We start from the raw sequence: 14,466 nt of genomic DNA on the forward strand, positions 1-14,466 counted from the left end.
ACTCTGTACTGACATGATGAAGCCTCTCATCTTTCCTCCCAAAGAAACCAGCTCGGCAGCTGATAGAAAAACTTAGATCAATAAGATCAGAGGAGCGCTCATCGACTGGATCCCCTCATTGGCTTTGAAATATTTTCCTGTAGTATGATATTTTCACCATCTATACTTTCTCACAAAGCTTAACAATGGATGTAATAAAGGTTTCCTATCGCGGGTGGCTTTGATGCCCCACGCTACGCCAGGAACACTGAGAAAGGCCAGTTCAGCTATTTATCTCCGTCTCTCACTGTTAGCTACCGAGCTAATGACTTACAGCGGATGGAGATATGGCATCTGAGATGAAAGACAGAGATGCCAAGGATTTAAAGATCCACAGATCACTGATAATGCACAGCACAAACAGAAAACACCCTCCGGTGGGGTTTCTCCTCTGTTGTTCTGCCTAGTCTTCATTAAACAGCTAGTATCAACAAACGGCTGAGCGTGTGAATAATAATGAGTCTCTAGCATCCTACATAGTGTAGTACAAAGCATGTTGGAGGCGTAAACCCATAGGCAGACACCAGGGAGCCTTCACAATGCCTGTGGAGCCTCTGCTGCTTCTTCTCCTTCATCTAAGCAGTTCCGATTATTAGCATAATATGGTATTAGAATGCTAAGCTAATCAGGGGCTGGGGAGTATTCAGCCAAACCAGGGTGTGGACTTGAGGGAAACCTGAGAGTCCTTGAAGAGTACTCGTTCTATGATGAGCCATGCTACTGATAAACATCAGTGGTAGACTGGCACTTAAAGCCAGAGGCGTTCGAAATGTCTATAATAATGGATTTTGCTCATGGGATACAGTAGTCTTACAGTAAAGTACACAATGCGGTATAGATCAGGCAATTTTTTAGGTTGCCCTAACCTTACACCTCTCACCCAGCTAACAGAATGTCATCCCTGTATTGCGTACCAAAACATCACCTCAAAATACTACCTGTTAGTAAGTCTGTTACATTCTCGATCAAGGTGTTTGAAAAACAAAAACTGCGCATCGCAACACAACATTCCTTTAAAGTCATCGGCCTGTGATGCTATGAGATCAGTTTACAAGTTATTATTACAGTCAAGGTCAGCATCTACAGTAAGTAACCGTCCCCCCTCTGTGAGTTGAACCGATAACGTCATAGATTTTTGTGTTTCATTAATATTTCACATACTAAACAAACAATTATTTATCCTAATTTACTCAGCTGTGTCCAGTGATGCTTCAGGGGAGGCAGTTGCCTCTGGGAACCTTTTCACAACATTTTGCAACGTTTCCCCTCAACATAAATCAAACAGCCACTGACGTCCAGAGACCTTTTGGCGATTAAGAGCACACAAATTCTTGTGAAAAGCTGTTGGGATCAGCGGTATCGGGTCTTCGGAGAGAGGATTTGCCATAGCTGGAGGACTTGTAATCTCACAGACCCATAAATACTGCAGCCAATTATTGTGTGGATACAGGCACATCCCAAGACGACCCAGGGCACTTGAGCTGCAGAGTGGAGTGGGTATAGTAATTATGTCTCAAAATCATAGGTCATTAATCTATTTGGGAATGTTATTTACTACACCGTACAATTTGCAAGTACATTGATTATATTGGTAGCCTATTTGAGTGGTGATACTTGCTTTTGCAGTTGCTGTGTTTAGTGTAAAGATTGTAGAACTACCGTGGATGGGAAGGAGTCATACTACTGATGACTAACTTCACCTGGGTTTGAACTAAACAACCCAAACACCCTCTGTGAGTTTTTTTCTCTCGGTAAACTGTCTCTTCCATTAAGCTGTAATTCACTGAAGCAGTGTGTCATCGATAGAAATACCATGTAGAGCTACTTTAGAAGTGGGCGAAGGCTCAATCCCAAACAGGTGTCTAGAGAGATGTTGTGTTTTCTGGACCACGAGGCCACTGACCTTTAAATCACAGCACACACCACACACCACAGCACACACAGCACAGTGTGGTGACATCACCAGGTGACATCACCAGGGTTAATGAATAAAGCAGTGATCCGGAAACTGTACATCTCATGCTTTTAGAATATTGTGGCCCAACTCCCGACTCCAACATGTTACCTGACCTGATTCCATTCAAACCTGAAGTCCAATTCATATTAATGGCAAGAAGGGACGAGGGAATTTCATCATGACCAAGCTTTCTTCAAACCATATCCCTCTGAGCGTAAGCCTAGGCTTTAGCTGGGGAAGCAAACACAAGTTTTCAGGTCTCAGGCAAGGTTAGTCATCTAAGAACAGTGGTTCACCAAACCATCTCATTGCATTATTATCATTATCACAAACTTGCCACAATAGACATCAACATTTGGGACGATTTCTGGTGAAATTGTTCAATAAGCCTCAGATACCTGTAAACGTTAGACGTTTTAAAGGGTTTCTCATTCAATTTGGACTCCGATTGTGAGCCAGTTTAGTCCCCCAAACACAACCCAGATGCCCTTGCTCAGCCTAATGACATCGTGAATCAACTGTACCACGCTTTTACTCTTCATTCGTACACAACTTCATGGGCCTTGATAACGATGCCAAGTTTCTCCCTAAATAATCACCAGCCCCCCCCCGACCCCCCATCCCATTTTAATTCCGTCCCTGCCGGTGCGCTGTGCCTTTCCTCAACGCATCCCTAACTCAATTGCGGCACTATAGGACTTGACAAAAAGGTGGAAATTGAGGCGCATCCTTTGAAAGCGGAACGTCTCTTTATTCCTTTGAGGTTGATGTGTCTGCAGTGCTCTGAGCATGCCCAGTTTGCAGATGATGATGAAAGAGGGTTTCAAATCTAGCTGAAGATTAAAGAGATGTATTTGCTTCTCTCCAGGCTCATTATTCTCAATTCAGGTGTCTTTCTGCAGAGTTCTCCCCTTCTCTGCCCTCTTTCCTCCCTTTTTAACTGTCAGATCCCTCGCTCCGGTTGAATGAATGAAGTCTCCACTTGAAGGGTCTGCTAATAGGATGAGAGTGATGGCCAAATGACTTTGATAGAGAAATTGAGACAAATGTACAGACATTTAATTCAAAGCACGCATAAAAAAAGTTATTGGGATGGCAGGTACAGGTACAGAAATATATTTTGGAGAAAACAAAACGTACATTATGAATGCATAGAAGGTTGTTGGTGTTATCCTCGGCTCCTTGATTACCTTGGAATAATTCTCATCAGCAAGAGAGGCTGGAATGAATTAAAAGCTGCAAAATGTATTCTCACTGTAATTAAACACTAGCCTGAAACAGAGCTCCACCTGCTCACAACTGTTTGTAATTTACTTTCACCAAAACATGGTTTTAGATGTTTACTCATCTATTTCTCACCCAGATGTTAGAACCAGCTGTCTGCATGGATAGCTGCTCACTAGGAGCTGGTCGGAGGCCAGCACTTTCACGCGAGATATGGATCTTTCCGAGATTATCTGCTCACAGATGTGAATGGCTAAGATAGTTTATTGTATTACAAATTGTAGACGTTTTTAGATGGAGAACATAATTCTGACAAGACGGGGTGAAAACAAAACATCTGTGCACCCTATGTGACATATGACAACACAAAAATAAGACGTTAGAGATATCCAGCTGCATAATTATCAACCTAGCTGTGTTGCATCGATAGGCATCCAGATGATCTAAAAGGTTTGATAACCGCAGCTCTCATCTATTAGTGCTGGCTGTCCCCAAAGATGATCTATTATATTGACAAGATAGTTGAGTGACCACTCTAACAATGGAAATACATGTCCTCAAAGATGGAAGGCAGGAGGGAGGAGGCGAGATCAGGTGGTATCTTTCTAGCCAATGAGAGGGCAGATATGAGGGTAAATAACAGGCACAACATTTTTTCAAAGTTGCCGAAATGCCACGTGCGTCCACTTATATCAGTGCATTCATAACAACCTAACCGTTATGAAACTGCTATTTGATTAAAATTAGCCTCATGTAGCAAAATAGCAATTACATTTTTTGTTGACCAAATTCGACATTCTCATTGACCTCATTCTTCACATCCTGGTCTTATTTTTGTGGACAGATTTTAGGCGGAGTAAAACCCTCTCGCTTCGCCTCATCTTCTCTGCTATCCCCCTCATAAACCCTGTCACATGTTGCATCTGGCAGCTCCTGACTCAAAATGGCCTCCTGTGTAACAGTAGGGGAAGGGACAGGTGGGTAGGGTAAAGGTGCAGGCATAAAAAAAAACATCTGCAGTCTCTATTTCAAGAGTCATAAAGCATCACAGCCATGTGCCCTAGCCACTAACAGGAACATTCCTGCCCACGTCACACAGTAATGCCCCAGTCACTAACAGGAACATTCCTGCCCTCGTCACACAGCGATGCCCCAGCCACTAACAGGAACATTCCTGCCCACGTCACACAGCAATGCCCCAGCCACTAACTGGAACATTCCTGCCCTCGTCACACAGCGATGCCCCAGCCACTAACAGGAACATTCCTGCCCACGTCACACAGCGATGCCCCAGCCACTAACAAGAACATGCCTGTCCTCGGCACACAGCAATGCCCCAGCCACTAACAGGAACATTCATTTACATAAATGATTTCAGCACGGTCATAAACCTCTCAAGCGTTATCACCTTCGAGACACATTTCATGACTGACATTTTAAGCTGGGCTTCGATTAATTGGCTCCCATTTGGGCCGGTCGTCCAAGAGGTCTGTAACCGTATGCTAATTCCGCAACCAAAAGCAAGTTAAATACACCAGGCAAGCTTAACTATATAGTAATTTTATTAGCGCTAAGGCAGATGGGTAATGACCCTAGACAATGATAAAATATTTTTATAACGTCCCAACTCTTACCCCTCAGAACCACGGGCATACACTGTAGGTTGAGACACTTGAGAGGCTTTGCGTTTGTTACATCACAGATTCCAAAATAGGCTGCTAATATTTGTCCTTGTTGAATGTGAGAAGATACGCAATGTAATTTCACCATTCCCTAAGTTACGTGTCCCTTTCTACCAATTAATTTAAACATAATCAAATTCAGTTTTTTGGACTTCACATTTTGCATTAGTCAAATGCAATCATTGCAATTTCTAGAAAAATTGCCAAAATTGCCCATTACTACTAAAGCCCTAATATTCAGTATAAAAGCCTAAAACGCAGAGGCACTTTTTGTTTGATGCTGTCGCTAAAGACATTAGCATATGTTTGCAATTACTGTCTTATCAAAACTGGAATCAAAACAGTAATCAGGATGTGGTCTTGACACCAGTCTTGTCTGCTCAATTAAGCAGAAGGGTGCATAGAAAATGAGGTGCGTGGTTTTTCTGACAGTGTGGGATGTACACTGTGGGATGTACACTCAGGGAGAAAAAGGTGTAGATTCACTACTCAGGGAGAAAAGGTGTAGATTCACTACTCAGGGAGAAAAGGTGTAGATTCACTACTCAGGGAGAAAAGGTGTAGATTCACTACTCAGGGAGAAAAAGGTGTAGATTCACTACTCAGGGAGAAAAGGTGTAGATTCACTACTCAGGGAGAAAAAGGTGTAGATTCACTACTCAGGGAGAAAAAGGTGTAGATTCACTACTCAGGGAGAAAAGGTGTAGATTCACTACTCAGGGAGAAATAGGTGTAGATTCACTACTCAGGGAGAAAAAGGTGTAGATTCACTACTCAGGGAGAAAAAGGTGTAGATTCACTACTCAGGGAGAAAAGGTGTAGATTCACTACTCAGGGAGAAATAGGTGTAGATTCACTACTCAGGGAGAAATAGGTGTAGATTCACGCGCAGACCAAGGCAGATGTTTAATCCTTCTCAGAAGGCAGGAATCATGGTCACAGGCAGACAAAGGTCAAACACAGGTAGGTATTCAAAAACAAACAATAGAACTGAACTAAATAGGGAGCTGATGAGGCCAGATGAGAAATGAACACAGATTGAAATCAATGAACAAAAATGAAAGACAGGGTTATGTTCCAGAACACAAAGAAACAGGGCTACGTACCAGAACACAAAGAAACAGGACTACGTTCCAGAACACAAAGAAACAGGACTACGTACCAGAACACAAAGAAACAGGACTACATTCCAGAACCCAAAGAAACAGGGCTACGTTCCAGAACACAAAGAAACAGGACTTACGTTCCAGAACACAAAGAAACAGGACTACGTTCCAGAACACAAAGAAACAGGACTACATTTCAGAACCCAAAGAAACAGGACTACATTTCAGAACCCAAAGAAACAGGACTACGTTCAAGAACACAAAGAAACAGGACTACATTCCAGAACACAAAGAAACAGGACTACATTCCAGAACACAAAGAAACAGGACTACATTCCAGAACACAACAGGACTACATTTCAGAACCCAAAGAAACAGGGCTACGTTCCAGAACACAAAGAAACAGGACTACGTTCCAGAACCCAAAGAAACAGGGCTACGTTCCAGAACACAAAGAAACAGGACTACATTCCAGAACACAAAGAAACAGGACTACATTCCAGAACACAAAGAAACAGGACTACGTTCCAGAACACAAAGAAACAGGACTACGTTCCAGAACACAAAGAAACAGGACTACGTTCCAGAACACAAAGAAACAGGACTACGTTCCAGAACACAAAGAAACAGGACTATGTTCCAGAACACAAAGAAACAGGACTACATTCCAGAACACAAAGAAACAGGACTACATTCCAGAACACAACAGGACTACATTTCAGAACCCAAAGAAACAGGGCTACGTTCCAGAACACAAAGAAACAGGACTACGTTCCAGAACACAAAGAAACAGGACTACGTTCCAGAACACAAAGAAACAGGACTACATTCCAGAACACAAAGAAACAGGACTACATTCCAGAACACAAAGAAACAGGACTACGTTCCAGAACACAAAGAAACAGGACTACGTTCCAGAACACAAAGAAACAGGACTACGTTCCAGAACACAAAGAAACAGGACTACGTTCCAGAACACAAAGAAACAGGACTACGTTCCAGAACACAAAGAAAGAAACAGGACTACATTCCAGAACACAAAGAAACAGGACTACATTCCAGAACACAAAGAAACAGGACTACGTTCCAGAACACAAAGAAACAGGACTACATTCCAGAACACAAAGAAACAGGACTACGTTCCAGAACACAAAGAAACAGGACTACGTTCCAGAACACAAAGAAACAGGACTACATTCCAGAACACAAAGAAACAGGACTACGTTCCAGAACACAAAGAAACAGGACTACGTTCAAGAACACAAAGAAACAGGACTACATTCCAGAACACAAAGAAACAGGACTACGTTCCAGAACACAAAGAAACAGGACTACATTCCAGAACACAAAGAAACAGGACTACATTCCAGAACACAAAGAAACAGGACTACGTTCCAGAACACAAAGAAACAGGACTACGTTCCAGAACACAAAGAAACAGGACTACGTTCCAGAACACAAAGAAACAGGACTACGTTCCAGAACACAAAGAAACAGGACTACGTTCCAGAACACAAAGAAACAGGACTACGTTCCAGAACACAAAGAAACAGGACTACGTTCCAGAACACAAAGAAACAGGACTACGTTCCAGAACACAAAGAAACAGGACTACGTTCCAGAACACAAAGAAACAGGACTACGTACCAGAACACAAAGAAACAGGACTACGTTCCAGAACACAAAGAAACAGGACTACGTTCCAGAACCCAAAGAAACAGGACTACGTTCCAGAACACAAAGAAACAGGACTACGTTCCAGAACACAAAGAAACAGGACTACATTCCAGAACACAAAGAAACAGGACTACATTCCAGAACACAAAGAAACAGGACTACGTTCCAGAACACAAAGAAACAGGACTACGTTCCAGAACACAAAGAAACAGGACTACGTTCCAGAACACAAAGAAACAGGACTACGTTCCAGAACACAAAGAAACAGGACTACATTCCAGAACACAAAGAAACAGGACTACATTCCAGAACACAAAGAAACAGGGCTACGTACCAGAACACAAAGAAACAGGACTACGTTCCAGAACACAAAGAAACAGGACTACGTACCAGAACACAAAGAAACAGGACTACATTCCAGAACACAACAGGACTACATTTCAGAACCCAAAGAAACAGGACTACGTTCCAGAACACAAAGAAACAGGACTACGTTCCAGAACACAAAGAAACAGGACTACATTCCAGAACACAAAGAAACAGGACTACATTCCAGAACACAAAGAAACAGGACTACGTTCCAGAACACAAAGAAACAGGGCTACGTTCCAGAACACAAAGAAACAGGGCTACGTTCCAGAACACAAAGAAACAGGGCTACGTTCCAGAACACAAAGAAACAGGACTACGTTCCAGAACACAAAGAAACAGGACTACGTTCCAGAACACAAAGAAACAGGACTACGTTCCAGAACACAAAGAAACAGGACTACGTTCCAGAACACAAAGAAAAAGAACTCAAGGTTGACTAAGAAAAGAAAAGCGGAACCTTACAGTGGTATTGTCACTTGTCTTTATTAAAGCTGTTCCAAACTACAGATCACATTACTGTATCTCCCCAAATTACAACCAATCCATAAATTAGCAACTTAATTTCTGACTATAACGTTCAAATGTTTTAATTTCTCAGCTCTCAGCAAATAACTCAACTCTCAGCATTTACAACCAGCGTATAACAAGACTAGTAGTACTATTCCTTAAATTAGCTAACACAAATATGCCAAAATGCTGGCCGCTGAGTTATTAAATCATTTGAATGTGTTGTTTCGCAGTCATTTAAAGGGATAGTTCAAATATACCTGTTTTCTTTCCTTGTAAAAAGTTTTGTTCAACTAGTCGTTGCCACCAACCGCTAACAGTATCATTAACATTAATATGTTTGTAATGTGGATGAAATATCCCTTTAAAATCAACCAACATGTGTTATTTTATTCCTGTTTTTTCCATGCTAGTGGAATGTCTACTTTATTACCATAGACTTGTGTTTGGAGGTGGTCAGGTGGCTTGTTGAGGTCATCTGATTAATCCCTTGTTGAAAATGAAACTGTCCTTCACAATCTTTATGGTCTCATATATGTGTCTGCATTACTATGAAATATGAAGGTCCATAACATGCAATGTATTTGTTTACACTACAAATCCTTTACATCTCCATTGCCTAAAAATAAACACTGGGTTTACACTACAAATCCTTTACATCTCCATTGTCTAAAAATAAACACTGGGTTTACACTACAAATCCTTTACATCTCCATTGTCTAAAAATAAACACTGGGTTTACACTACAAATCCTTTACATCTCCATTGTCTAAAAATAAACACTGGGTTTACACTACAAATCCTTTACATCTCCATTGTCTAAAAATAAACACTGGGTTTACACTACAAATCCTTTACATCTCCATTGTCTAAAAATAAACACTGGGTTTACACTACAAATCCTTTACATCTCCATTGCCTAAAAATAAACACTGGGTTTACACTACAAATCCTTTACATCTCCATTGTCTAAAAATAAACACTGGGTTTACACTACAAATCCTTTACATCTCCATTGTCTAAAAATAAACACTGGGTTTACACTAGCTGGCACAGCCACAAAGTCAAAATGATCTATATTATAAAAATGTATGAAAACAAAACATGAGCCTTTTGGTAATTCATTTAAGGTTAGGGTTAGATATTAGGAAGATGAATTATAGAAATAGACGGGGTTTATCTGCGTCTATATGTTGTAATTTGTATGTGTATGTTTTGTGTGTAATATACATATATATATATATATATATATATATATATATACATATATACATTATATTATACATATATAGCTATATATTCAAACTTATGTGTACACATCCATGCTTATACATACATGGGTGTGTGTGTTTTAAATATCCACACACAAATGTACATAATTAAGAATTATTTGTATTTTTATATATATATATATATATATATATATATATATATATATATATATATATATATATATATTACGAGAAAACAAAATATAGGCAGGTCTATGACTTTGTGGCTGTGCCAACTAGTGACGACCAAAACCCCGGGTCCTGTTGTGGATCATTACAGGTGAACTTGAGATAACTTTCCCAGCTGTGCTCTGCTTTCCATTTCTCAATGCACATCAATATCGCAATTATCGATAATGGATCTGCCAAGATAATGTTATAGAGGAAGATGTATGACAATCAAACAAAAGGCCGGTGCTGAGATTGAGTCATTGAGTCATTCAGAGACTGGGGAGGGAGAGACATTGACTCTCCTTTCCACTGCGGCCCTGATTTCCACCTCTCATTTCAGAAGAGAATACTTTTAAGCCATCATGTTAAGACAGGTCCACTCATCGCTCTCATCTATCCCCATTATGCTTCAACCACAGCCCCACATCGTCCCATTGGAGAAAATAGCTGTGGAGATTGAGGGCCACTTTATTTATTTAGTGTCAAAATGACATTATGGTTTTGGGAGATTTCCATCCTCAATGTGATTGAGTTACCTTTTGAGAATGAAAACAAGAGTGAACAGGGAATATTTCAGTTCATTTCATTGTCATTAGTGTTTCATGCAAGACGTGTGCTTATCAGCATGCAGGTGCTTAATTGCTGCTATGGGTGATTTCATAGAGCTGGAAAGCATGGCCAAAATATTACTCCAACATAATGCCAATATTACTCCAACACTACTCCAACATACCGCCAATATTACTCCAACATAACTCACACACTACTACAACATTACTCCAACATAACCCCGACACTACTCCAACACTACTCCAACATTACTCCAACACTACTCCAACACTACTCCAACATAGCTCAAACATTACTCCAACATTGCTCCAACATTGCTCCAACATAGCTCCAACATTACTCCAACACTACTCCAACACTACTCCAACATAGCTCCAACATTACTCCAACATAACACCAATATTACTCCAACATTACTCCAACTAAACACCAACAAAACTTCAAATTTACTCCAACATCACTCCAAACTTAACTCCAGCAAAACACCAATATTACTCCAGAATCACTCCAACATTACTACAACATAACGCCAACATTACTCTAGAACTATTCCAGAATTACTCCAACATTACTCCAGAACTATTCCAGAATTACTCCAACATTCCACCAACATTCCTCCAACATTACTTCAGCGTTACTCCAACGTTACTCCAGAATTACTTCAGTACATCTGCACATTCCCTCACTGCCTTCATAAGATAATGAGAAACAGAACTGGATAGAATTTAATGTGTAGTGTGTAGTCTGTAGTGTGTAATGTGTAGTGTACTGTCTGTAGTGTGCAGAGTGTAGTGTGTAAAGTGTAGTGTGTAGTCTGTAGTGTGTAATGTGTAGTGTACTGTCTGTAGTGTGCAGAGTGTAGTGTGTAAAGTGTAATGTGTAGTGTGTAGTGTGTAATGTGTAGTATGTAGTGTGCAGTCTGTAGACTGTAGTCTGTAAAGTGTAAAGTGTCGCGTATCATGTGTAGTATGTAATGTGTAGTGTGTAGTGTGTAATGTGTAGTGTGTAGTATGCAGTCTGTAGACTGTAGTCTGTAAAGTGTAAAGTGTAGTGTGTAGTGTGTAGTGTGCAGTCTGTAGACTGTAGTCTGTAACGTGTAGTGTCGCGTATCATGTGTAGTGTGTAATGTGTAGTGTGTAGTGTGTAATGTGTAGTGTGTAATGTGTAGTGTGTAGTGTGTAATGTGTAGTGTGTAGTGTGTAGTGTGTAATGTGTAGTGTGTAGTGTGTAGTGTGTAGTATGCAGTCTGTAGACTGTAGTCTGTAAAGTGTAAAGTGTCGCGTATCATGTGTAGTGTGTAAAGTGTAGTGTGTAGTGTGTAATGTGTAGTGTGTAGTGTGTAATGTGTAGTGTGTAGTGTGTAGTATGCAGTCTGTAGACTGTAGTCTGTAACGTGTAGTGTCGCGTATCATGTGTAGTGTGTAATGTGTAGTGTGTAGTGTGTAAAGTGTAGTGTGTAGTGTGTAGTGTGTAATGTGTAATGTGTAGTGTGTAGTGTGCAGTCTGTAGACTGTAGTCTGTAACGTGTAGTGTCGCGTATCATGTGTAGTGTGTAATGTGTAGTGTGTAGTGTGTAATGTGTAGTGTGTAATGTGTAGTGTGTAGTGTGTAATGTGTAGTGTGTAGTGTGTAGTGTGTAATGTGTAGTGTGTAGTGTGTAGTGTGTAGTATGCAGTCTGTAGACTGTAGTCTGTAAAGTGTAAAGTGTCGCGTATCATGTGTAGTGTGTAAAGTGTAGTGTGTAGTGTGTAATGTGTAGTGTGTAGTGTGTAATGTGTAGTGTGTAGTGTGTAGTATGCAGTCTGTAGACTGTAGTCTGTAAAGTGTAAAGTGTCGCGTATCATGTGTAGTGTGTAATGTGTAGTGTGTAATGTGTTTTGTGTAGTGTAAGTCTTTCAGTAACGCTGATAAAGGTAGCTCTGTATGAACTGTATAGGAACACAATATTATATTAACCTTGCATGGTACAGTGCAAATAAAGTATGTTGTTTTAAGCCTTGGGCCATGTGGCCGTTAGTGCTCCGCATACCGTATATGATTTCTTACTCAATACAAACAGTTAGGCCCGCATGACAAAACATTTTTTCCTCTGATAGCCTTTTGAACTCTACGTTATTTCTTCCGCCAGTCATAATGTATTCATGCATCTGTTACCCAATGTACAAAGGATTCCACTGGCATTCATAGCTGGATGTTGAAAAACACAGAGCCAAGTGATTGCGTCTCTCTCAGGGAGCAGGTCAGCATTGAATGAGATCAGCATGTAATAGGATTTATATGCCAGTGGTGATTCAGTACATAGTCCTTGGAAAGTACTTCAAAATGTGGATTGGTCTTATGATGATGTTGATCAAGCTTTGTATCTTTTTAAAACCTTTCTAGGGCAGGCGTTCCGCTAGCGGAACCCCTCGACAACATTCCGCTGAAAAGGCAGCACGCGAAATTCAAAAATATATTTTCACACATTAACAGGTCCAATACAGCAAATGAAAGATAAACATCTTGTTAATCTACCCATCGTGTCCGATTTCAAAAATGCTTTACAGCGAAAGCACAACATATGATTATGTTAGGTCATAGCCAAGTCAAAAAAGCACAGCCATTTTTCCAGCCAAAGATAGGAGTCACAAAAAGCAGAAATATAGATCAAATTAATCACAAACCTTTGATGATCTTCATCAGATGACACTCATAGGACATCATGTTACACAATACATGTATGTTTTGTTCGATAATGTGCATATTTATATCCAAAAATCTCAGTTTACATTGGCGCATTACGTGCAGTAATGTTTTGATTCCAAAACATGCAGTGATTTTGCAGAAATACTCATAATAAACATTGATAAAAGATACAAGTGTTATTCACATAATTAAAGATTGACTTCTCCTCTTGCACTTAGCCATCCCGGATCCGGGATCGTGAATACAGCCTCAAGCTCATTACCATAACGCAACGTTAACTATTCATGAAAATCGCAAATGAAATTAAATAAATATGCTAGCTCTCAAGCTTAGCCTTTTGTTAACAACACTGTCATCTCAGATTTTCAAATGCAGATTTTTCAAATTCAATATGCTTCTCAACCATAGGAAAACAAGCATTTGTGTAACAGTGTTCATAGCTATTCATAGCTAGCGTAGCATTTAGCGTTAGCAATTCAGCAGGAAACATTTCCACAAAAAACAGAAAAGCATTCAAATAAAATCATTTACCTTTGAAGAACTTCAGACGTTTTCAATGAGGAGACTGTTAGATAGCAAATGTTCAGTTTTTCCAAAAATAATATTTGTTTAGGAGAAATCGCTCCGTTTGGTGTGTCACGTTTGGCTACCAAAAAAAAACGAAAATTCAGTCATCTAAACGTCAAACTTTTTTCCAAATTAACTCCATAATATCGACTGAAACATGGCAAACGTTGTTTAGAACCAATCCTCAAGGTGTTTTTCACATATCTCTTCGATGATACATCGTTCGTCGAAGTGTGCTTTCCCTCTGAATCCCAGGAGAAAATGCCCACAACTGAAGATTACGCGCTGATTTACACAAAGGACACCAGGCGGACCCGTGGTAAATGTAGTCTCTTATGGCCAATCTTCCAATGATATGCCTACAAATACGTCACAATGCTGCAGACACCTTGGAGAAACGGCACGAAGCTTAAGCTCGTTCATGGCACATTCACAACCATATAAGGAGACAATGAAAAACAGAGCCTCAGAAATTCTGTTCATTTCCTGTTTAAGGTTTCATCTTGGTTTCGCCTGTAACATGAGTTCTGTGGCACCCACAGATAATATCTTTGCAGTTCTGGAAACCTTAGAGTGTTTTCTTTCCAAAGATGCATAGTCGAGCATCTTTTCATGACAAAATATTGCGCTTAAAACGG

The sequence above is a fragment of the Oncorhynchus tshawytscha genome, linkage group LG28, assembly GCF_018296145.1.
Source record: "Oncorhynchus tshawytscha isolate Ot180627B linkage group LG28, Otsh_v2.0, whole genome shotgun sequence".
NCBI lineage: Eukaryota > Metazoa > Chordata > Actinopteri > Salmoniformes > Salmonidae > Oncorhynchus > Oncorhynchus tshawytscha.